Source organism: Leptodactylus fuscus, chromosome 6 (genome assembly GCF_031893055.1).
Source record: "Leptodactylus fuscus isolate aLepFus1 chromosome 6, aLepFus1.hap2, whole genome shotgun sequence".
Lineage (NCBI taxonomy): Eukaryota > Metazoa > Chordata > Amphibia > Anura > Leptodactylidae > Leptodactylus > Leptodactylus fuscus.
In genome coordinates, this window is record NC_134270.1 from 106,807,420 (window position 1) to 106,829,724 (window position 22,305).

Sequence of the window (22,305 nt, forward strand, 5' to 3'; positions counted from 1 at the left end):
TTCTTTGAATTCCCAGTCAGACAATGGCACTATATACCAGTAGCAAAAATTGTGGGTGCACGTAACCCCAATATATTCTTTGAATTCCCAGTCAGACAATGGCACTATATACCAGTAGCAAAAATTGTGGGTGCACGTAACCCCAATATATTCTTTGAATTCCCAGTCAGACAATGGCACTATATACCAGTAGCAAAAATTGTGGGTGCACGTAACCCCAATATATTCTTTGAATTCCCAGTCAGACAATGGCACTATATACCAGTAGCAAAAATTGTGGGTGCACGTAACCCCAATATATTCTTTGAATTCCCAGTCAGACAATGGCACTATATACCAGTAGCAAAAATTGTGGGTGCACGTAACCCCAATATATTCTTTGAATTCCCAGTCAGACAATGGCACTATATACCAGTAGCAAAAATTGTGGGTGCACGTAACCCCAATATATTCTTTGAATTCCCAGTCAGACAATGGCACTATATACCAGTAGCAAAAATTGTGAGTGCACATAACCCCAATATATTCTTTGAATTCCCAGTCAGAAACTGGCACTATATACCAGTAGCAAAAATTGTGGGTGCACGTAACCCCAATACATTCTTTGAATTCCCAGTCAGACAATGGCACTATATACCAGTAGCAAAAATTGTGGGTGCACGTAACCCCAATATATTCTTTGAATTCCCAGTCAGACAATGGCACTATATACCAGTAGCAAGAATTGTGGGTGCACGTAACCCCAATATATTCTTTGAATTCCCAGTCAGACAATGGCACTATATACCAGTAGCAAAAATTGTGGGTGCACGTAACCCCAATATATTCTTTGAATTCCCAGTCAGACAATGGCACTATATACCAGTAGCAAAAATTGTGGGTGCACGTAACCCCAATATATTCTTTGAATTCCCAGTCAGACAATGGCACTATATACCAGTAGCAAAATTGTGGGTGCACGTAACCCCAATATATTCTTTGAATTCCCAGTCAGACAATGGCACTATATACCAGTAGCAAAAATTGTGGGTGCACGTAACCCCAATATATTCTTTGAATTCCCAGTCAGACAATGGCACTATATACCAGTAGCAAAAATTGTGGGTGCACGTAACCCCAATATATTCTTTGAATTCCCAGTCAGACAATGGCACTATATACCAGTAGCAAAAATTGTGGGTGCACGTAACCCCAATATATTCTTTGAATTCCCAGTCAGAAACTGGCACTATATACCAGTAGCAAAAATTGTGGGTGCACATAACCCCAATTTATTCTTTGAATTCCCAGTCAGAAACTGGCACTATATAGCAGTAGCAAAAATTGTGGGTGCACGTAACCCCAATATATTCTTTGAATTCCCAGTCAGACAATGGCACTATATACCAGTAGCAAAAATTGTGGGTGCACGTAACCCCAATATATTCTTTGAATTCCCAGTCAGACAATGGCACTATATACCAGTAGCAAAAATTGTGGGTGCACGTAACCCCAATATATTCTTTGAATTCCCAGTCAGACAATGGCACTATATACCAGTAGCAAAAATTGTGGGTGCACGTAACCCCAATACATTCTTTGAATTCCCAGTCAGACAATGGCACTATATACCAGTAGCAAAAATTGTGGGTGCACGTAACCCCAATATATTCTTTGAATTCCCAGTCAGACAATGGCACTATATACCAGTAGCAAGAATTGTGGGTGCACATAACCCCAATATATTCTTTGAATTCCCAGTCAGACAATGGCACTATATACCAGTAGCAAAAATTGTGGGTGCACGTAACCCCAATATATTCTTTGAATTCCCAGTCAGACAATGGCACTATATACCAGTAGCAAAAATTGTGGGTGCACGTAACCCCAATATATTCTTTGAATTACCAGTCAGAAACTGGCACTATATGGCAGTAGCAAGAAATGAGGGTATTTTTAACCCCAATATATTCTTTGAATTCCCAGTCAGACAATGGCACTATATACCAGTAGCAAAAATTGTGGGTGCACGTAACCCCAATATATTCTTTGAATTCCCAGTCAGACAATGGCACTATATACCAGTAGCAAAAATTGTGGGTGCACGTAACCCCAATATATTCTTTGAATTCCCAGTCAGAAACTGGCACTATATACCAGTAGCAAAAATTGTGGGTGCACGTAACCCCAATATATTCTTTGAATTCCCAGTCAGACAATGGCACTATATACCAGTAGCAAAAATTGTGGGTGCACGTAACCCCAATATATTCTTTGAATTCCCAGTCAGAAACTGGCACTATATACCAGTAGCAAAAATTGTGGGTGCACATAACCCCAATATATTCTTTGAATTCGCAGTCAGAAACTGGCACTATATAGCAGTAGCAAAAATTGTGGGTGCACGTAACCCCAATATATTCTTTGAATTCCCAGTCAGAAACTGGCACTATATACCAGTAGCAAAAATTGTGGGTGCACGTAACCCCAATATATTCTTTGAATTCCCAGTCAGAAACTGGCACTATATACCAGTAGCAAAAATTGTGGGTGCACGTAACCCCAATATATTCTTTGAATTACCAGTCAGAAACTGGCACTATATACCAGTAGCAAAAATTGTGGGTGCACGTAACCCCAATATATTCTTTGAATTCCAGTCAGACAATGGCACTATATACCAGTAGCAAAAATTGTGGGTGTATATAGCCCCAATTCTATTGCTAGGGGACTTGCAGGGTATTTCTGAGGTGAAGGTGGGGGGGCACACCGTTGGAACGGGGATTTGGGGTGTATATATGGGGTATACGGGAATACACTGTCAGTGTATTCCATTCAGGATCCTGGGAAAGCTGGGTTGCGGCGATTGAGCCCGTCAGTGCCACGTTACACTGACAAGCTTCTCCCTGGAATTGAAGTGATATGTAACCCCAATATATTCTTTGAATTCCCAGTCAGACAATGGCACTATATGGCAGTTGCAAAAATAGTGGGTGTATATAGCCCCAATTCTATTGCTAGGGGACTTGCAGTGTATTTCTGGGGTGAAGGTGGGGGGGCACACCGTTGGAACGGGTATCGGGGGTATATATAGGGTATACGGGAATACACTGTCAGTGTATTCCATTCAGGATCCTGGGAAAGTTGGGTTGCGGCGATTGAGCCCGTCAGTGCCACGTTACACTGACAAGCTTCTCCCTGGAATTTAGCTCTTATAAGAGCTGTTGGTTGTCTTCTCCTTCCTATCCTAGCCTGTCCCTGCCTACCCAGAATCTAACCCCTAGCTAACTGGACGGAAACCTCCGTCCCCGGTGAATTGCAAGCTCAGAATGACACGAAGCTGGGCGTCGCTGTTCTTTTAAATTAGAGGTCACATGTTTTCGGCAGCCAATGGGTTTTGCCTACTTTTTTCAACGTCACCGGTGTCGTAGTTCCTGTCCCACCTACCCTGCACTGTTATTGGAGCAAAAAAGGCGCCAGGGAAGGTGGGAGGGGAATCGAGTAATGGCGCACTTTACCACGCGGTGTTCGATTCGATTCGAACATGCCGAACAGCCTAATATCCGATCGAACATGAGTTCGATAGAACACTGTTCGCTCATCTCTACTTATAATCTATGACACCAATATAAGACCAATTTAGGTAGAGAAAGGCCACCTCTAGTCCTGGGGGTCATCATAAGCTGCCTAGAAAGCCTGTGTCTCCCTCGGGTCCAGACAAACCACAGTATTAAGCCCTATAAAGCACAAAGGTTCTAAAGAGGAACTGGTATCACAAATGTCTCAAAGAAGTAGAGTTAGGGTGCATGCACACTAAGTAACGCCGGGCGTGTATGAGAGCCGTACACGCCGGCGTTACAGCAGGGCTGCCGAACACTTCCCATTCACTTCAATGGGAGCGCTCGTAACAGCGGCGTTTACGAGCGCTCCCATTGAAGTGAATGGGAAGTGCTCGGCAGCCCTGCTGTAACGCCGGTGTGTACGGCTCTCATACACGCCCGGCGTTACGTAGTGTGCATGCACCCTAATTTAGGCAAAATAGTTATCTTCTCTGTATATATCTGGCCGAAGAAAGATAAAGGGAGCACCAACCATTTGCTAAGGCGTATGTGTCTAAACCAGGGGTGGGCAATTAATTTTCCCATGGGGCCGCATAAGAAATTGAAACTATGCTAGAGGACCGCGCCATGGCAAATTTAGCTCCACCCACTTCTACGTTGACTCCGCCCATTCCCAATCATCTTTCCATGTGCCCCCACACCGTATAATCCTCCTACAGTCACCCGTACATTATATGCCCCCACATTATAATGTTCCCTTCAAACTGCCCCACAGTATTAAGTCCCCCTCCTGGTGCCCCAGTATAAACTGGTGGAAACTAGAGGGGACATGAAGCTGGGACAGCTGGAGGGGGACATTAAACAGTGGGGGTAGTTGGAGGGGGGCAATAAATTGACAGCTGGAGCGGGACATGAAACTGGGGGCAACTAGAGGGGGACATTAAAACCGGGAAGCAGACATTAAACCGTAGGAGTAGCTGGAGGGTGACAAACTGGGGGCAACTAGAGGGGGACATTAAAATCAGGAAGCTGGAAGCAGACATTAAAACTGTAGGGGTAGCTGGAGGGTGACATTAAACTGGGGGCAACTAGAGGCAGACAGGTCCCCCTCCACCTACCTCCATGGTTTAATGCCCCCTCCAGTTGTCCCCATTTTAATGTCCCCCCAGTTTAAGTGCCCTCTTCATCTACCCCCAGTTTCATGCCCCCCCCTCCATTTCTCCCTCAGTTTCATATCCCCCTTTATTTTCCCCATTTCATGTCCTCCCTCCATCTCTCCCCCAGTTTCATGTCCCCCCTCCATCTGCCATCTCTGCCCTAGTATAACATTCCCCTTCCATCTCTGCCCCTAGGTTACTGAGACACACACACAGATAGACACATACAGACAGACAGACAGACACATATAGACAGACAGACACATATAGACACACATACAGACACACACACACACTCCCCCCTGCAGCTCACATTCCCCAGTACCTTATGACACACACCACATGTCTCCATCTTCCTGCACTGTCCTGCTGGCACTAAGACACGCCCCCTAGACACGCTGTGCGGGCCGGACTGAATCAGTCAGAGGGCCGGATATGGACCGGGGGCCGGGCTTTGCCCAGGTCTGGTCTAAACAGTGGGCGAAAATTTGTTTGGTAAAGATGGGAAAATTACCTAGTTAGTTCAGTGCCCAAATACTTCGGGGACGATTCTTGTCCCCTATATGGAAAGGAGGCCTGAAGGCCAGCTAGGTTAGAGGGTGGAATTTGAACAGGTAACACCTTTGTCTTTCAGGTGTTAACTTTGTAGCCAAAGAAACAGCCAAACTGTATCAGAAGGGCACGAAGGTTGGGGAGAGATACATGGAGGTTGGTAAAGTTCAGTAAAATATTGTTGGCAAACAGGGAAAGATAAATTCTCATTCATGAACCTTAACCCCTGAGATGTCTGGACTTAAGCGGATAGCTTCAAGAGGGGGCTCAATGCAGAGGACAAAAAGAAGGGATGAGCGCGGGCATCTGTCTCATACCATTATCGAGGTGAAAGGGGGAGGAAGAAGTGTGAGGAAAGCTTAATCGTCATGGAGGGAGTTGAGTACAGGCCTTTAATCCTACTAATATTATAAATGTGAAAGTTTTTGTGTTTAGATGTTTGTGTGTTTGTTACTTAATCACGCAAAAACGGCCAAACGGATTTGGATTAAATTTGGCACATAGATAGTTTGTAACCTCAATTAACACATAAGAAAGGGGCAACACAGTGGCTCAGTGGTTAGCACTGCAACCTTTCAGGGCTGGAGTCCTGGGTTCAAATCCTGCCAGGAACAACATCTGCAATCTACAAGAAGTTTGTATGTTCTCCCCATGTTTGTGTGGATTTCCTCCTATTCTATTAAAAAAGACATACTTATAGGAGAAAAAAAGCACATTGTGATCCCTATATGGGGCTCACAATCTACATAAAAAAAAATAATTAACACATAGGCTACTTTTTATCCTGGTAAATGATATGGCTTCACAACTGTTATGAATTTATGTTCACATACTATATTAAACTGTTCTTGCAGCAGCTTATCTCAGGTTCTGATAAAGCCAGGTTTGATATCTCTTTATCTAAACACTCAGATATCCCTCAATCAATTGTGTGCATGCATTTGCATATTATCTGATCTGCTCCAGGCAGTGCTGACACACTGGATGGGAAAACACCTTTAATCCAAATTGGCAGTTTGCTACTGGGAATGTACACGCTGGGAAAAAGAAAATTTGTTGCAAAATTCTAAAACAACGAGCGCTATGAAGGTAGCCATAAGTCAACAGAGTTCTCCTCAAGTGGAGCTGAGGAGGATCATCGGTGCCAACAACACTCTCATTATATGGCATCCCATTGAGCTGCTGAGATACCGAAACAATCACGGGCACAGTGCGAGAAACGAATTTAGTGGCAGGCCAGCTTGACAGCTGTTGAAACGCCGGAGCAAGCGGATTTTCAACTGCTGAGATGCTGGAACAAAAACAGGCACGGTGTGAGGAACAAGTTCAGCAGCAGGACAACTTAAGAGCTGCCAAAATGCCGAAACAGGCAAACCATCGACGGCAGCAATTTGCTGAATATAGTCGGATCATCAACTCCAACAACACGGAGAAAAGTCACGGGCAGAGGCTGTACGTTTCTACAGGTCTAAATAAGAATGACCACCTTGCCTTTTCCGCATCCAAGCTGAGCACCAAAAGTTTGGAAGCAGATCAGGAAACAATATATCAATGAGGTTGATCTTCCTCCTAGTGTTATAGCCCTTCCTCCTTGATGACTAGGGACGAAGCCAACCTGATCTTTGTAGACCAAGGATGGCAGACACACATTAAGCCTGAAAGCCAGAAGTTTAGTAAACAGCTTGAGATTGGCGTTAAAAAGTGAAATGGGTCTATAACTCTTACAGTCAAGGTGGTCCCGACCAGTTTTCGGGATAAGGGTGAGAGCAGCATGTTGCCGCTAGCGGAAAAAAGAAGCGAGCTGCCCTTTCTTCAGGCGGATTCTGCGGATCGTTGAGCCGCGGTGTCCGCCTCACGGGCGGCAACCTCCAAAATTGGCCCATTTATTTGAGCCTACTCCGGAGGAGGAAGCCGCGACTGTCGGAAGCTGCAACAGACGTGGCAGGCGTATTTTGGCCCGAGAGTGATGCGACTCCCCGCGTCACTCTCGGTGCCAAAATCCGCCCTTCCACTCCCGGTGTGAATGGGGCCTAAAGGAGATTCTTAATCAGTTGAGATATTTCATATGATGAAATTTGTTTGTTAAATAGTGCAAGAACATCAGAGGAAAGAGCAGGAAATCGCATAAGAGATGTGCTCTCTTCCACAGTCAACATCGATGTCCAAGGACAGCAAATACAGGTCAGAGTAAAAATTATTAAATAAGCGGGCGACCTCAGCAAGATCATAGATCAAAGCGCTCCATCAGAGGGCTGCAGAACATAGGCCGCACCTGTAAGGATTGGAGTCAGGGTCAGGCAGTGCAAAGTGACACAGCTGGGAAAGCAACACTGTGCAACTAATGACAAAAGGGGTCGCAGGCCCTGCAGCTATAACTATGCTGTAATATCTGAGATGAGGCAGACCAATGCACTTCCTAATTGAAGTGCGCCTACCACGGCTCCTAACCTTCTATCCGGCGGCTTGGATAAGGGGAGAGGAGGCCCTGAAAGTCCTAGGGACTGGAGTCACGGGGTCACACCTAAACAGAAAGCACAGTGCAAATGCAATGCAAAACAAAAGACTAAACAGCATGGAACCAGGGAGGACCACAAGTCCCAGCAAGACACAGAAGAGAAGGTGAGGTCAGACGAGCAAGAGGTCAAGCCAGGAGATATAATAAAAAGTACCAAATCAAAAGACAAGGGATAGTCAAAAATACAAGCCGGATCTAAAAACCAAGAAACATATGGAATATAAACAGACAGGGAATCAGACTGAACAGAGGACCAGGAAATCCAAAGTGAATGGCTGGCAAGGATCCATGCCTGGGTGGGGTTTAAATAGCAGCAGAGAAACACACCTGATGGCTAACGGCATGGAGACTGAAAGCAAGGAAAAGATTAACCCTTAATGACCTAAGCACACCCAATAGAACTCCTAACACGTCTCCCAGGGAGACGCCGCGCAGCAAGGAGACCGCGGCGACTCCATATCCTGACAGTACCCCTTTCTGCTCGATCCCGGAAATGTTTATCTAAAAGTGTATGAGGCTTATTAGCCCTCTCATTACTTAGTTTAAAGCAACAAGTTATACACTTTCTGAAGAAGGACATCTTTATTTGAGCCTGGAGTTTGATGCTGTAAGGAGACTTCATGTCGGCTTGGATGCTATACAGTGCTATATGCGATGTTGTGTGCAAAGGTCTTCAAGGCGTATGTCAGCAACTCATTTTAACCGGGTACCCAAAGCAATGCAAGGGACTCACATCACTGCCTTATTGGCCTCTGATAACGTCATCCCCAAGAGATCGACCTCTCGTTCAGTTCAAAAAAGTTTTCAGGTGTGTGGAGCTCCTCACAGGTTTGTGACCTCTGGAGAAGGCTCTCATTAAATCTCCAGTGACGGACTCTGTTACATGCAGGTCTATGAAAACTGGAAAATGGTCAGACCATGTAACAGAACCAATAGAAGCATGTCAAAGAAGGCGCAAGGTCAAAGTATTCCTGAAAAAATAGTCGATTCTAGTATGAAACTTGTGGGTAGGAGAGCAAAAAGTATACAACTGATCTGTCAGCTGGTTAATCCTCCACAGCTCATACACGGAGAATTGTCTAATAATTCAATGTAAATGGGCAGAAGGTCTACGTTGGGAAAGGCAACAGAAGGAACCAGCCAGAGATTAATATGCCCTTTTCAGACTCTATCAAAGTCCCCACCGATAAAAATAGCAGTGGGTGGTAAGGCTGCCATTTTGTTAAGGACCCTGGTAAGGAAGTCGGGCTGGGTAATAAGTTGGCCCTCAAGCTTACCGTTAAGAATAACTTAAAGGGTTATTCCCATGATGCTTGTTCACTAACCTGCAGGCTGTTGTGCTCTCTTCACTTCCTGCTTTTCTCAGCACATAGGTGGGCGGGGTTTCACTTGCACGGGATTGGTTGTAAATGAATTACCACAGTGTGAAGCTGATGTAGCAGAGCTGAATTTGAGTCAGTTTGCATTACATACAGAGGTAACGGACTCCCTATCTCAGCCCTTATCAGCCAAATTCAATTAAACCGACTGATAAGAGCTCAGAAATCCCGGAGCTCTCACCTCCCCTATCTGAGAAGCTCCGCTACTTAAAAGACACAAACAGCTCAGAGATGCTCCCCGCCCCTCCCCCCTGAGAGCAGGCAGCTACATCACTTGACAAATGAGCAGATAATCCAAAGGGCCATAGAAACGGAGTGTAAACAATGAAGTGAATAAATTAAGATAGTGGCCAAACAAAGCAGATTTGAGACAGCAATGCATTTTGGAAAAGTCTTAAATCTACATAAACTAGCAGTATAGATAGGATCCTTGTGATGGGACAACCCCTTTAACTCCCATAGGGTTCTAAGATGGAGGATACAACCTCCAAGGGACATGATGAGGAAATCAGGATGACTGATCCTGCACGTTTTTTAGATTGGGTAGCAGAATACACAGTGGGGTAGAAGCAGAGAGCAATAATCATCAAAATGGGTCTCCATCAGCGTCCATGCCACTCCCCTTGTTTATTTTATAAATTTTTTTATATTGTAGATTCATATTGAAGGCATGAAAACTATGAACGAAAACACATGGAGTCAACTACTGACCAAAAAAGAATTCACTACAATATGTTTTATGTTTTAGATTCTTCAAAGTTCTTTTGCGTTGACTCTTACTTTTGGCGTTCGATCAGCTAAATAAGGTTGCCAACAGTCTAGAAGGAGATCCCAGAGGTGTTGAACACTTGTTGGCTGCTTTTCCTTTACAATGTGGTCTAACTTATCTCAAACTATCATAATTAGGTTTAGGTTGGGTACTTGTGGAGACCATGTGATCTGATGAAGCACTCCATCAACTCTCCTTCATGATTAAATTACCCGTGCATAGTCTGGAGGTGTGTTTTGAGTCATTGCCTTTTGAAATACAATTAATGGTTCCATTAAGAAAAATCATCAGGCTAAAAAACAGAGTCAGGAGTAAGCCTTGGTCAATAAACAGAGAATCAAACAGAATAAAGAATGTAAAACAGCCTCACAGGAACTAGTACACAAGGAGTCTATATTGCTCAGGCGTCAGATATCCCATCAAGCTGCTTTAAATATCTGATGGCCAGGGGTGAACCTACCTTTTTTGCCGCCCGAGGCGGACGACAGAAAGCCTTACCCCCCTCCCTGTGAGGAGGGGGCGGAGGGGGCGGGGTGTGGCGGAGCAAGGGGGCGTGGCGGAGCAAAGGGGGGCATGGCAGAGCAGCGTTAGCAGGCAGAGAGCAGGTAGGGAGAGGACCTGCTCTCTGCCTGAGCGTGAGGGGAGGCCGCTGGACAGTGGCGGATCCAGACTTTGCGGGGCCCTGGGCAATTGACTTTGGCAGGGCCCTACTTACCAGGGGGCTCTGAGAGGTATGGAATACCCCCCAGGAGAATCCCCCCCCCTAGGATTTTTTTAATAAATTAGCCCTAAAAATGCGTTTTTATGTTGTTGTTTTTTTAAACTAGTGACGCTAGGTTCACACTAGCCCCCGGAGTCCGTTCTGAGTTTGCATGCAGAAGACGGAAAGCTGTCAGATTGGGTCCGGGCGTGAGCGCTGGTGAGTGTTTTGTGCTCTCCGCTGCGAAAGCATTTTTTTAAAACTGGACACAGAATACTGCATGTCCGACTGTGTCCGGTTTAAAAAAAAACGGTTTTGCGGCGGAGAGCACAAAACACTCACCGGCGCTCACAGCCGGACACCTTTCTAACCCATACTTCCCAACTTTTGAAGATTAGAAAGAGGGACAAAATGTGCTTAGCGCACCGTGGCAAACTTGGATCTGCCCACTTTTATGCGCTCCCACACAGTATAATCCTCCTACAGTCACCCGTAAATTATATGTCCCCCCTCCATCTCTCCCCCAGTTTCATATACATCCTTCATCTGCCCCTAGTTTCATGTCCCCCCTCCATCTCTGCCCCTAGTTTCATGTCCCCCCTACATCTCTGTCCCCAGTTTCATGTCTCCGTTTCTGCCCAGTTTCATACCATTCTCCCCCCCCCTTCATCTGCCCCAGTGTCATGCCATTCTCCGCCCCTTCATCTGCCCCAGTGTCATGCCATTCTCCCCCACCCCCTTCATTTGCCCCCAGTTTCATGGGCCCCCTACATTATGTTCCACCTTAATGCTTAACACAAAAAAACACACTCACCTTCCCTCGCCGCTCTCTCTACTCTCTCACTCATACACATAGTTGTAGGCGTGATGTGACATCATCACATTGCGCCTACAAATGTCGGAGCGCTGCATTAAAGCAGGAGCTGAACTGTGACAGCTCCTGCTTTAAACACATATGTATGCAGCTGAAATTGGGACATGCTGACCGGGACCATTGTGTTAGGTTGGGGCCGCACCGCGTGGCCCCACTGAGCGCAGGGCCCCGGGCGGTAGCCCGGCTCGCCCGGCCCTGGATCCGCCCCTGTCGCTGGAGCAGCGCTGCGTCCACAGGGCCTCCCCAATCCACTGCTTGCTTCCCGTGCCGGGCTGCCGAGACGGTGACGCTAAGCCAGTCCAGGACAGCTTGTCCTGGACTGGCTTAGGTAAGCAAAAATGCTGCCCCCCCCCCGGGGCCCTGGCATAGCGCCGCCTGAAGCAGTCGCTTCAGGTCGCCTCATGGGAGGTGCGGCGCTGCTGATGGCCATCAGGGATACTTGGGTCATTGTTTGGGTACATACACACTGACAATTTGAAAAACAGAAAATGAGTGTGAGCACTTCCTTACTCAAAAATGTAAGATGCTACATCTCAGCAAATAAAATCTTTAAATTCTCTGGACTACAAATTTAGGGACCTTTAAATGGGCTCTATCAGCAAAATTATGCTGTATGCGTGAATAGCCTTTAAAAAGGCTATTCAGGCACCACTAATGTTATTTTAACCCCCCCCCCCCCCCGTTTTAAAATAAAGCCCTAAAAACATATATGTACATTATACTCATCATGCGCGGTGGGCGGTGATGCACGATCCGACGTCATCTTCTGGCACGCCTTCCTCTTCTTTTTTCTTCTCTCGTTGACGCCCTCCGGTCCTGGCTCTTCCCTGGCTTTATTGTCGTCTTCTTCCGGCAGTTCAAATACAGCGTGTGCGCAGCTACTACACATGCTCCGGCGCCATTTTTCTCAATGGCAGTGCGCACGCTCTGGATTTGAACCAATCGCATTTGAGCCGCCGGAAGAAGACAACGATGAAGCCGGGGAAGAGCCAGGACCGGAGGGCGTCGCTGAAAGAAGAAGAAAGAAGAGGAAGGCGTGCCAGAAGATGATGTCGGATCGTGCATCACTGTCCACCGTGCACGTTCAGGTATCATTTACATATACAGTATGTTTATATGGTTTTATTTTAAAATGGTGGGGGGTTTAAAATAAGATTAGCGGTGCCTGAATAGCCTTTTTAAAGGCTATTCACACATATGTGGGGCTCATACAGCATAATTTTGCTAATAGAGCCCCTTTAAACTATAGGTAGCGTATCCCAGTTTACAGCAAAATAAAAGCTAGGGGACAAAAAAAACCCTTCAGGTTATAGTCTAGAGAGGAGCAAGAATGTCAAACTAAGAAACACTATGATTAACAGCAAGAACAGTATAAAATACAGTGAACTCAGGGTGGAGTGCTGTTAGTTTTGGCACCCATATTCCTCCACTGTCCGAAGGGCCAGCCTTACAGCCTATGGTCATCGATGGGCTGTAAGGAATTGAGATGACATCATGTTGTAAAGAAGAGTGGGCTGAAATTCCTCCAGAGACTGATAAAGTCATACAGAAAACCATTACTTCAAGGTATTGCTGCTAAAAGTAGCTCTACAACCTATTAATTCATGAATTGTGCTTAGGTTTTTTTAGTTTTTCACAACCATTTATATTTGCACGCGCACACACACACACACACACACACACACACACACACACACACACACACACACACACAGTAGCCACTTTATTGGAGACAACTGCCCTTTTAAGAAATTACATTCATGACCCCAAAGTGCGACGTAAAATCAAAGGGCAGGGGATCCTGTGTATGAACAACAAATCATTGACACAAGTGATTAGAGGATAATTGTTCTGACACACAGGCAGTGTACAGTGAAGAAAACTGCAGCTGAATGCAATGCTGATGTTCAACTAATGTGTCCGAACGCATAACCCGTCATTCCTTAGCATGGATGGTCTATAACTGCAGTTGACCAGATTAAGTACCATTGCTGTCTAAGGGAAACAATAAGGCAAGACTCCAGTGCACAAAGGTGTAAACAAACTGAGAAGTGAAAAAACATCACCTGGTCAGATGAATCCGCATTTCTATATTTCTCGTACAACATATTGTTGGGGCATCAGTATTTGGCGCACCCAGAGAGAATCGATAATCCCTTTCTGTTAAGTCCTCTGCATTACTAGATGGACTCATAGGATAAAGAAATATTAACTTTCTTTTTGTTACAAAAAACCTTGGTCATTATGTGCCATATTGTGTGAACACTTTGTACACTATATGTACTATATGATAATAGGTAGATATGAATGACAACAGTACACATATGTGACAATAGGTGTGTACAATCCTACTAATATTATAAATGTGAAAGTTTGTGTGTTTGGATGTTTGTGAGTTTGGATGTTTACTCAATCATGCAAAAATGGCTGAACGGATTTGCATGAAATTTGCCACATACATAGATAGGAACCCCGATTAAAACATAGGGTACTTTTTATCCCGGTAAATGACATCACTACACGATTGCAGTGAAGGAATTTAGGTTCACACAACACTAAAGGACCTGTGATGACGTCATCACAGGTCCTTGAGCCATTCTCAGATAGGATCATGCTAGGCAGTGGGCGGAGCTACATGCTATTTTGTGGAGTAGCTTTATAGGATGAAGCTGGACAGTGTGAAAGCTGAACAAAATGGAGTCTCATAGAAGATCAGGAGACTACAGAACATGCAGGCTGTGTGTGGGCAAGAGAACTATATCGGGTGTAGAGTTTCAGTGAGTACTACAGGGAATGTGTTGTTCTGCCTCTGATGGGGGAGGGGGGAGAACTTTCAGCAACATCCGTTCAGCCCTTTGTAACACAGAAGCTGCTCAGTCACATAACCAAACCCCTGTAATCACAATTGCCCGATGTAGCAGAGCTTACGCAGTGCTGTAACACACCTCTATAGGCTCTCCATATGCAAACATGTACATACAGCTGGGTATCCTATGCATATGCAGCGATGTAGCAGAGCAGAGACGTGGGAGCAGGCTGATCAAACTGTGGCAAATTTCTGCAACATCAGTTCAGCTGTTTCCAAAACAGAAGCTGCTCAGACACTGACATAAGAACACCCCTCTAATCCAAATGGCCAGATGTAGCAGAGCTTGGGCAGCGCTGTAGCACAGCTGAGTACGCTCTCCATATGCAGAGCTGTACAAACAACTGAGTATGCTGCTCACATGCTGCAATGTAGCAGAGCCGAGACGCGGGAGCAGGCTGATCATCCACAACAGCAATTGGCTAAATATAAGCGGCTCAGCGCCAGCACCAACCCACAGACGAAGTTGCGGGCAGATGCTAGTATATTAATAAGGTAAAATGTGTATAGTATATACAGCAACTATAGTATATGGCAGCAATTAAACTCAGGTACAGTATACATGGTAATGTCTGCATTTTATTTGGTAATAGGTAGGTATATACTGTATGATATTAGGTGGAGATATATGACAATATTTGTGTATAGTATATATAGTAAGAGAATTTTAATTATGTGAGGTTATATGGTAATAGATGGGAATGGTAGCTTTAGGAAAGGGATTCTAGATGTTTGTTTACTGTCATTCATTCTGCTTCCTCTTAGTGGATAAAAAATCAGACCATGGTCATGGGATCTACAGTTCATGCTCATGTGATAGACACAGAGGTCTGATTACTGTGCTGTGACTATAACACCTGTGTGCTCATTACATGACCATGGACTGTAGATCTCATGAAAATGGTCTGATTTTTGTTAAAGGGGTATTCCCGCGCACATAATTATTTTTAAATTGGTAGATAATTAAAAATTAAACATTTTTGCAAATATAAGTAATTAAACATTTTGCAGAGCTTTAAAGATTTTCTCTAAATTTCTTGTGGTCACAGTCTGTTGTCTTGATCAGTTGCCAGGGGATACGACCACGAATGCAGGAACATTCTACAGTCAGAAAATCAGCTATGATTTTCTTATCATGGCCGGGAAATCTTCTGATACATGAAGTGTCCCTGCATGATAACCCAGCTACAACAAGAAAATCATAGCTGGGTTATTGACAAGCCCTAGACCATATAAAGTGTCTGCATTTGTGGTTGTATCCATTGGCAACCAATCAAGATAACAGACTGTCATAATTAAGAAAGTTAGAGAAAATCTTTAAAACTCAGCAAAATTTTTAACTACTTATATTAGCAAAAATGCTTAACTTTTAATTATCTACAAAAATAGATATGACTAGTAGAATACCCAGGGCTTCGCTAGCGGAAAATATGTTAAATTATTGGTTATGCTTAGAGATGAGCGAACAGTGCTCTATCGAACTCATGTTCGATCGGATATTAGGCTGTTCGGCATGTTCGAATCGAATCGAACACCGCGTGGTAAAGTGCGCCATTACTCGATTCCCCTCCCACCTTCCCTGGCGCCTTTTTTGCTCCAATAACAGTGCAGGGTAGGTGGGACAGGAACTACGACACCGGTGACGTTGAAAAAAGTAGGAAAAACCCATTGGCTGCCGAAAACATGTGACCTCTAATTTAAAAGAACAGCGACGCCCAGCTTCGCGTCATTCTGAGCTTGCAATTCACCGGGGACGGAGGTTTCCGTCCAGCTAGCTAGGGCTTAGATTCTGGGTAGGCAGGGACAGGCTAGGATAGGAAGGAGAAGACAACCAACAGCTCTTGTAAGAGCTAAATTCCAGGGAGAAGCTTGTCAGTGTAACGTGGCACTGACGGGCTCAATCGCCGCAACCCAGCTTTCCGCGGATCCTGAATGGAATACACTGACAGTGTATTCCCGTATACCCTATATATACACCCCCGATCCCCGTTCCAACGGTGTACCCCCCCACCTTCACCCCAGAAATACCCTGCAAGTCCCCTAGCAATAGAATTGGGGCTATATACACCCACTATTTTTGCTACTGCCATATAGTGCCATTGTCTGACTGGGAATTCCAAGAATATATTGGGGTTACAAATACCTTCAAGTCCTGCCACTGACATATAGTGCCAGTTTCTGACTGGGAATTCAAAGAATATATTGGGGTTACAAATACCCTCATTTCTTGCTACTGCCATATAGTGCCATTGTCTGACTGGGAATTCCAAGAATATATTGGGGTTACAAATACCCTCATTTCTTGCTACTGCCATATAGTGCCATTGTCTGACTGGGAATTCCAAGAATATATTGGGGTTACAAATACCTTCAAGTCCTGCCACTGACATATAGTGCCAGTTTCTGACTGGGAATTCAAAGAATATATTGGGGTTACAAATACCCTCATTTCTTGCTACTGCCATATAGTGCCATTGTCTGACTGGGAATTCCAAGAATATATTGGGGTTACAAATACCTTCAAGTCCTGCCACTGACATATAGTGCCAGTTTCTGACTGGAAATTCAAAGAATATATTGGGGTTACAAATACCCTCATTTCTTGCTACTGCCATATAGTGCCATTGTCTGACTGGGAATTCCAAGAATATATTGGGGTTACAAATACCTTCAAGTTCTGCTACTGCCATATAGTGCCAGTTTCTGACTCGGAATTCAAAGGATATATTGGGGTTACAAATACCCTCATTTCTTGCTACTGCCATATAGTGCCATTGTCTGACTGGGAATTCCAAAAATATATTGGGGTTACAAATACCCTCATTTCTTGCTACTGACATATAGTGCCATTGTCTGACTGGGAATTCCAAGAATATATTGGGGTTACAGATACCCTCATTTCTTGCTACTGCCATATAGTGCCATTGTCTGACTGGGAATTCCAATAATATATTGGGGTTACAAATACCCTCATTTCTTGCTACTGCCATATAGTGCCATTGTCTGACTGGGAATTCCAAGAATATATTGGGGTTACAAATACCTTCAAGTTCTGCCACTGACATATAGTGCCAGTTTCTGACTCGGAATTCAAAGGATATATTGGGGTTACAAATACCCTCATTTCTTGCTACTGCCATATAGTGCCATTGTCTGACTAGGAATTCCAAGAATATATTGGGGTTACAAATACCCTCATTTCTTGCTACTGACATATAGTGCCATTGTCTGACTGGGAATTCCAAGAATATATTGGGGTTACAGATACCCTCATTTCTTGCTACTGCCATATAGTGCCATTGTCTGACTGGGAATTCCAATAATATATTGGGGTTACAAATACCCTCATTTCTTGCTACTGCCATATAGTGCCATTGTCTGACTGGGAATTCCAAGAATATATTGGGGTTACAAATACCTTCAAGTTCTGCCACTGAAATATAGTGCCAGTTTCTGACTGGGAATTCAAAGAATATATTGGGGTTACAAATACCCTCATTTCTTGCTACTGCCATATAGTGCCATTGTCTGACTGGGAATTCCAATAATATATTGGGGTTACAAATACCTTCAAGTCCTGCTACTGACATATAGTGCCATTGTCTGACTGGGAATTCCAATAATATATTGGGGTTACAAATACCCTCATTTCTTGCTACTGCCATATAGTGCCATTGTCTGACTGGGAATTCCAAGAATATATTGGGGTTACCAATACCCTCATTTCTTGCTACTGACATATAGTGCCATTGTCTGACTGGGAATTCGAAGAATATATTGGGGTTACAAATACCCTAATTTCTTGCTACTGCCATATAGTGCAATTGTCTGACTGGGAATTCCAATAATATATTGGGGTTACAAATACCCTCATTTCTTGCTACTGCCATATAGTGCCATTGTCTGACTGGGAATTCTAAGAATATATTGGGGTTACAAATACCTTCAAGTTCTGCCACTGACATATAGTGCCAGTTTCTGACTCGGAATTCAAAGGATATATTGGGGTTACAAATACCCTCATTTCTTGCTACTGCCATATAGTGCCATTGTCTGACTAGGAATTCCAAGAATATATTGGGGTTACAAATACCCTCATTTCTTGCTACTGACATATAGTGCCATTGTCTGACTGGGAATTCCAAGAATATATTGGGGTTACAGATACCCTCATTTCTTGCTACTGCCATATAGTGCCATTGTCTGACTGGGAATTCCAATAATATATTGGGGTTACAAATACCCTCATTTCTTGCTACTGCCATATAGTGCCATTGTCTGACTGGGAATTCCAAGAATATATTGGGGTTACAAATACCTTCAAGTCCTGCCACTGACATATAGTGCCAGTTTCTGACTGGGAATTCAAAGAATATATTGGGGTTACAAATACCCTCATTTCTTGCTACTGCCATATAGTGCCATTGTCTGACTGGGAATTCCAAGAATATATTGGGGTTACAAATACCTTCAAGTTCTGCCACTGACATATAGTGCCAGTTTCTGACTGGGAATTCAAAGAATATATTGGGGTTACAAATACCCTCATTTCTTGCTACTGCCATATAGTGCCATTGTCTGACTGGGAATTCCAATAATATATTGGGGTTACAAATACCTTCAAGTCCTGCTACTGACATATAGTGCCATTGTCTGACTGGGAATTCCAATAATATATTGGGGTTACAAATACCCTCATTTCTTGCTACTGCCATATAGTGCCATTGTCTGACTGGGAATTCCAAGAATATATTGGGGTTACCAATACCCTCATTTCTTGCTACTGACATATAGTGCCATTGTCTGACTGTGAATTCGAAGAATATATTGGGGTTACAAATACCCTCATTTCTTGCTACTGCCATATAGTGCCATTGTCTGACTGGGAATTCCAATAATATATTGGGGTTACAAATACCCTCATTTCTTGCTACTGCCATATAGTGCCATTGTCTGACTGGGAATTCTAAGAATATATTGGGGTTACAAATACCCTCATTTCTTGCTACTGGCATATAGTGCCAGTTTCTGACTGGGAATTCCAAGACTATATTGGGGTTACAAATACCTTCAAGTCCTGCCACTGACATATAGTGCCAGTTTCTGACTGGGAATTCAAAGAATATATTGGGGTTACAAATACCCTCATTTCTTGCTACTGCCATATAGTGCCATTGTCTGACTGGGAATTCCAAGAATATATTGGGGTTACAAATACCTTCAAGTTCTGCCACTGACATATAGTGCCAGTTTCTGACTCGGAATTCAAAGGATATATTGGGGTTACAAATACCCTCATTTCTTGCTACTGCCATATAGTGCCATTGTCTGACTGGGAATTCCAAGAATATATTGGGGTTACAAATACCCTCATTTCTTGCTACTGACATATAGTGCCATTGTCTGACTGGGAATTCCAAGAATATATTGGGTTACAGATACCCTCATTTCTTGCTACTGCCATATAGTGCCATTGTCTGACTGGGAATTCCAATAATATATTGGGGTTACAAATACCCTCATTTCTTGCTACTGCCATATAGTGCCATTGTCTGACTGGGAATTCCAAGAATATATTGGGGTTACCAATACCCTCATTTCTTGCTACTGACATATAGTGCCATTGTCTGACTGTGAATTCGAAGAATATATTGGGGTTACAAATACCCTCATTTCTTGCTACTGCCATATAGTGCCATTGTCTGACTGGGAATTCCAATAATATATTGGGGTTACAAATACCCTCATTTCTTGCTACTGCCATATAGTGCCATTGTCTGACTGGGAATTCTAAGAATATATTGGGGTTACAAATACCCTCATTTCTTGCTACTGGCATATAGTGCCAGTTTCTGACTGGGAATTCCAAGACTATATTGGGGTTACAAATACCTTCAAGTCCTGCCACTGACATATAGTGCCAGTTTCTGACTGGGAATTCAAAGAATATATTGGGGTTACAAATACCCTCATTTCTTGCTACTGCCATATAGTGCCATTGTCTGACTGGGAATTCCAAGAATATATTGGGGTTACAAATACCTTCAAGTTCTGCCACTGACATATAGTGCCAGTTTCTGACTCGGAATTCAAAGGATATATTGGGGTTACAAATACCCTCATTTCTTGCTACTGCCATATAGTGCCATTGTCTGACTGGGAATTCCAAGAATATATTGGGGTTACAAATACCCTCATTTCTTGCTACTGACATATAGTGCCATTGTCTGACTGGGAATTCCAAGAATATATTGGGTTACAGATACCCTCATTTCTTGCTACTGCCATATAGTGCCATTGTCTGACTGGGAATTCCAATAATATATTGGGGTTACAAATACCCTCATTTCTTGCTACTGCCATATAGTGCCATTGTCTGACTGGGAATTCCAAGAATATATTGGGGTTACAAATACCCTCATTTCTTGCTACTGCCATATAGTGCCATTGTCTGACTGGGAATTCCAAGAATATTTTGGGGTTACAAATACCTTCAAGTCCTGCCCCTGACATATAGTGCCATTGTCTGACTGGGAATTCCAATAATATATTGGGGTTACAAATACCCTCATTTCTTGCTACTGCCGTATAGTGCCATTGTCTGACTGGGAATTCCAATAATATATTGGGGTTACAAATACCTTCAAGTTCTGCCACTGACATATAGTGCCATTGTCTGACTGGGAATTCCAAGAATATATTGGGGTTACAAATACCTTCAAGTCCTGCCACTGACATATAGTGCCAGTTTCTGACTGGGAATTCAAAGAATATATTAGGGTTACAAATACCCTCATTTCTTGCTACTGACATATAGTGCCATTGTCTGACTGGGAATTCGAAGAATATATTGGGGTTACAAATACCCTCATTTCTTGCTACTGCCATATAGTGCCATTGTCTGACTGGGAATTCCAATAATATATTGGGGTTACAAATACCCTCATTTCTTGCTACTGCCATATAGTGCCATTGTCTGACTGGGAATTCCAAGAATATATTGGAGTTACAAATACCCTCATTTCTTGCTACTGGCATATAGTGCCAGTTTCTGACTGGGAATTCCAAGACTATATTGGGGTTACAAATACCTTCAAGTCCTGCCACTGACATATAGTGCCAGTTTCTGACTGGGAATTCAAAGAATATATTGGGGTTACAAATACCCTCATTTCTTGCTACTGCCATATAGTGCCATTGTCTGACTGGGAATTCCAAGAATATATTGGGGTTACAAATACCTTCAAGTTCTGCCACTGACATATAGTGCCAGTTTCTGACTCGGAATTCAAAGGATATATTGGGGTTACAAATACCCTCATTTCTTGCTACTGCCATATAGTGCCATTGTCTGACTGGGAATTCCAAGAATATATTGGGGTTACAAATACCCTCATTTCTTGCTACTGACATATAGTGCCATTGTCTGACTGGGAATTCCAAGAATATATTGGGTTACAGATACCCTCATTTCTTGCTACTGCCATATAGTGCCATTGTCTGACTGGGAATTCCAATAATATATTGGGGTTACAAATACCCTCATTTCTTGCTACTGCCATATAGTGCCATTGTCTGACTGGGAATTCCAAGAATATATTGGGGTTACAAATACCCTCATTTCTTGCTACTGCCATATAGTGCCATTGTCTGACTGGGAATTCCAAGAATATTTTGGGGTTACAAATACCTTCAAGTCCTGCCACTGACATATAGTGCCATTGTCTGACTGGGAATTCCAATAATATATTGGGGTTACAAATACCCTCATTTCTTGCTACTGCCGTATAGTGCCATTGTCTGACTGGGAATTCCAATAATATATTGGGGTTACAAATACCTTCAAGTTCTGCCACTGACATATAGTGCCATTGTCTGACTGGGAATTCCAAGAATATATTGGGGTTACAAATACCTTCAAGTCCTGCCACTGACATATAGTGCCAGTTTCTGA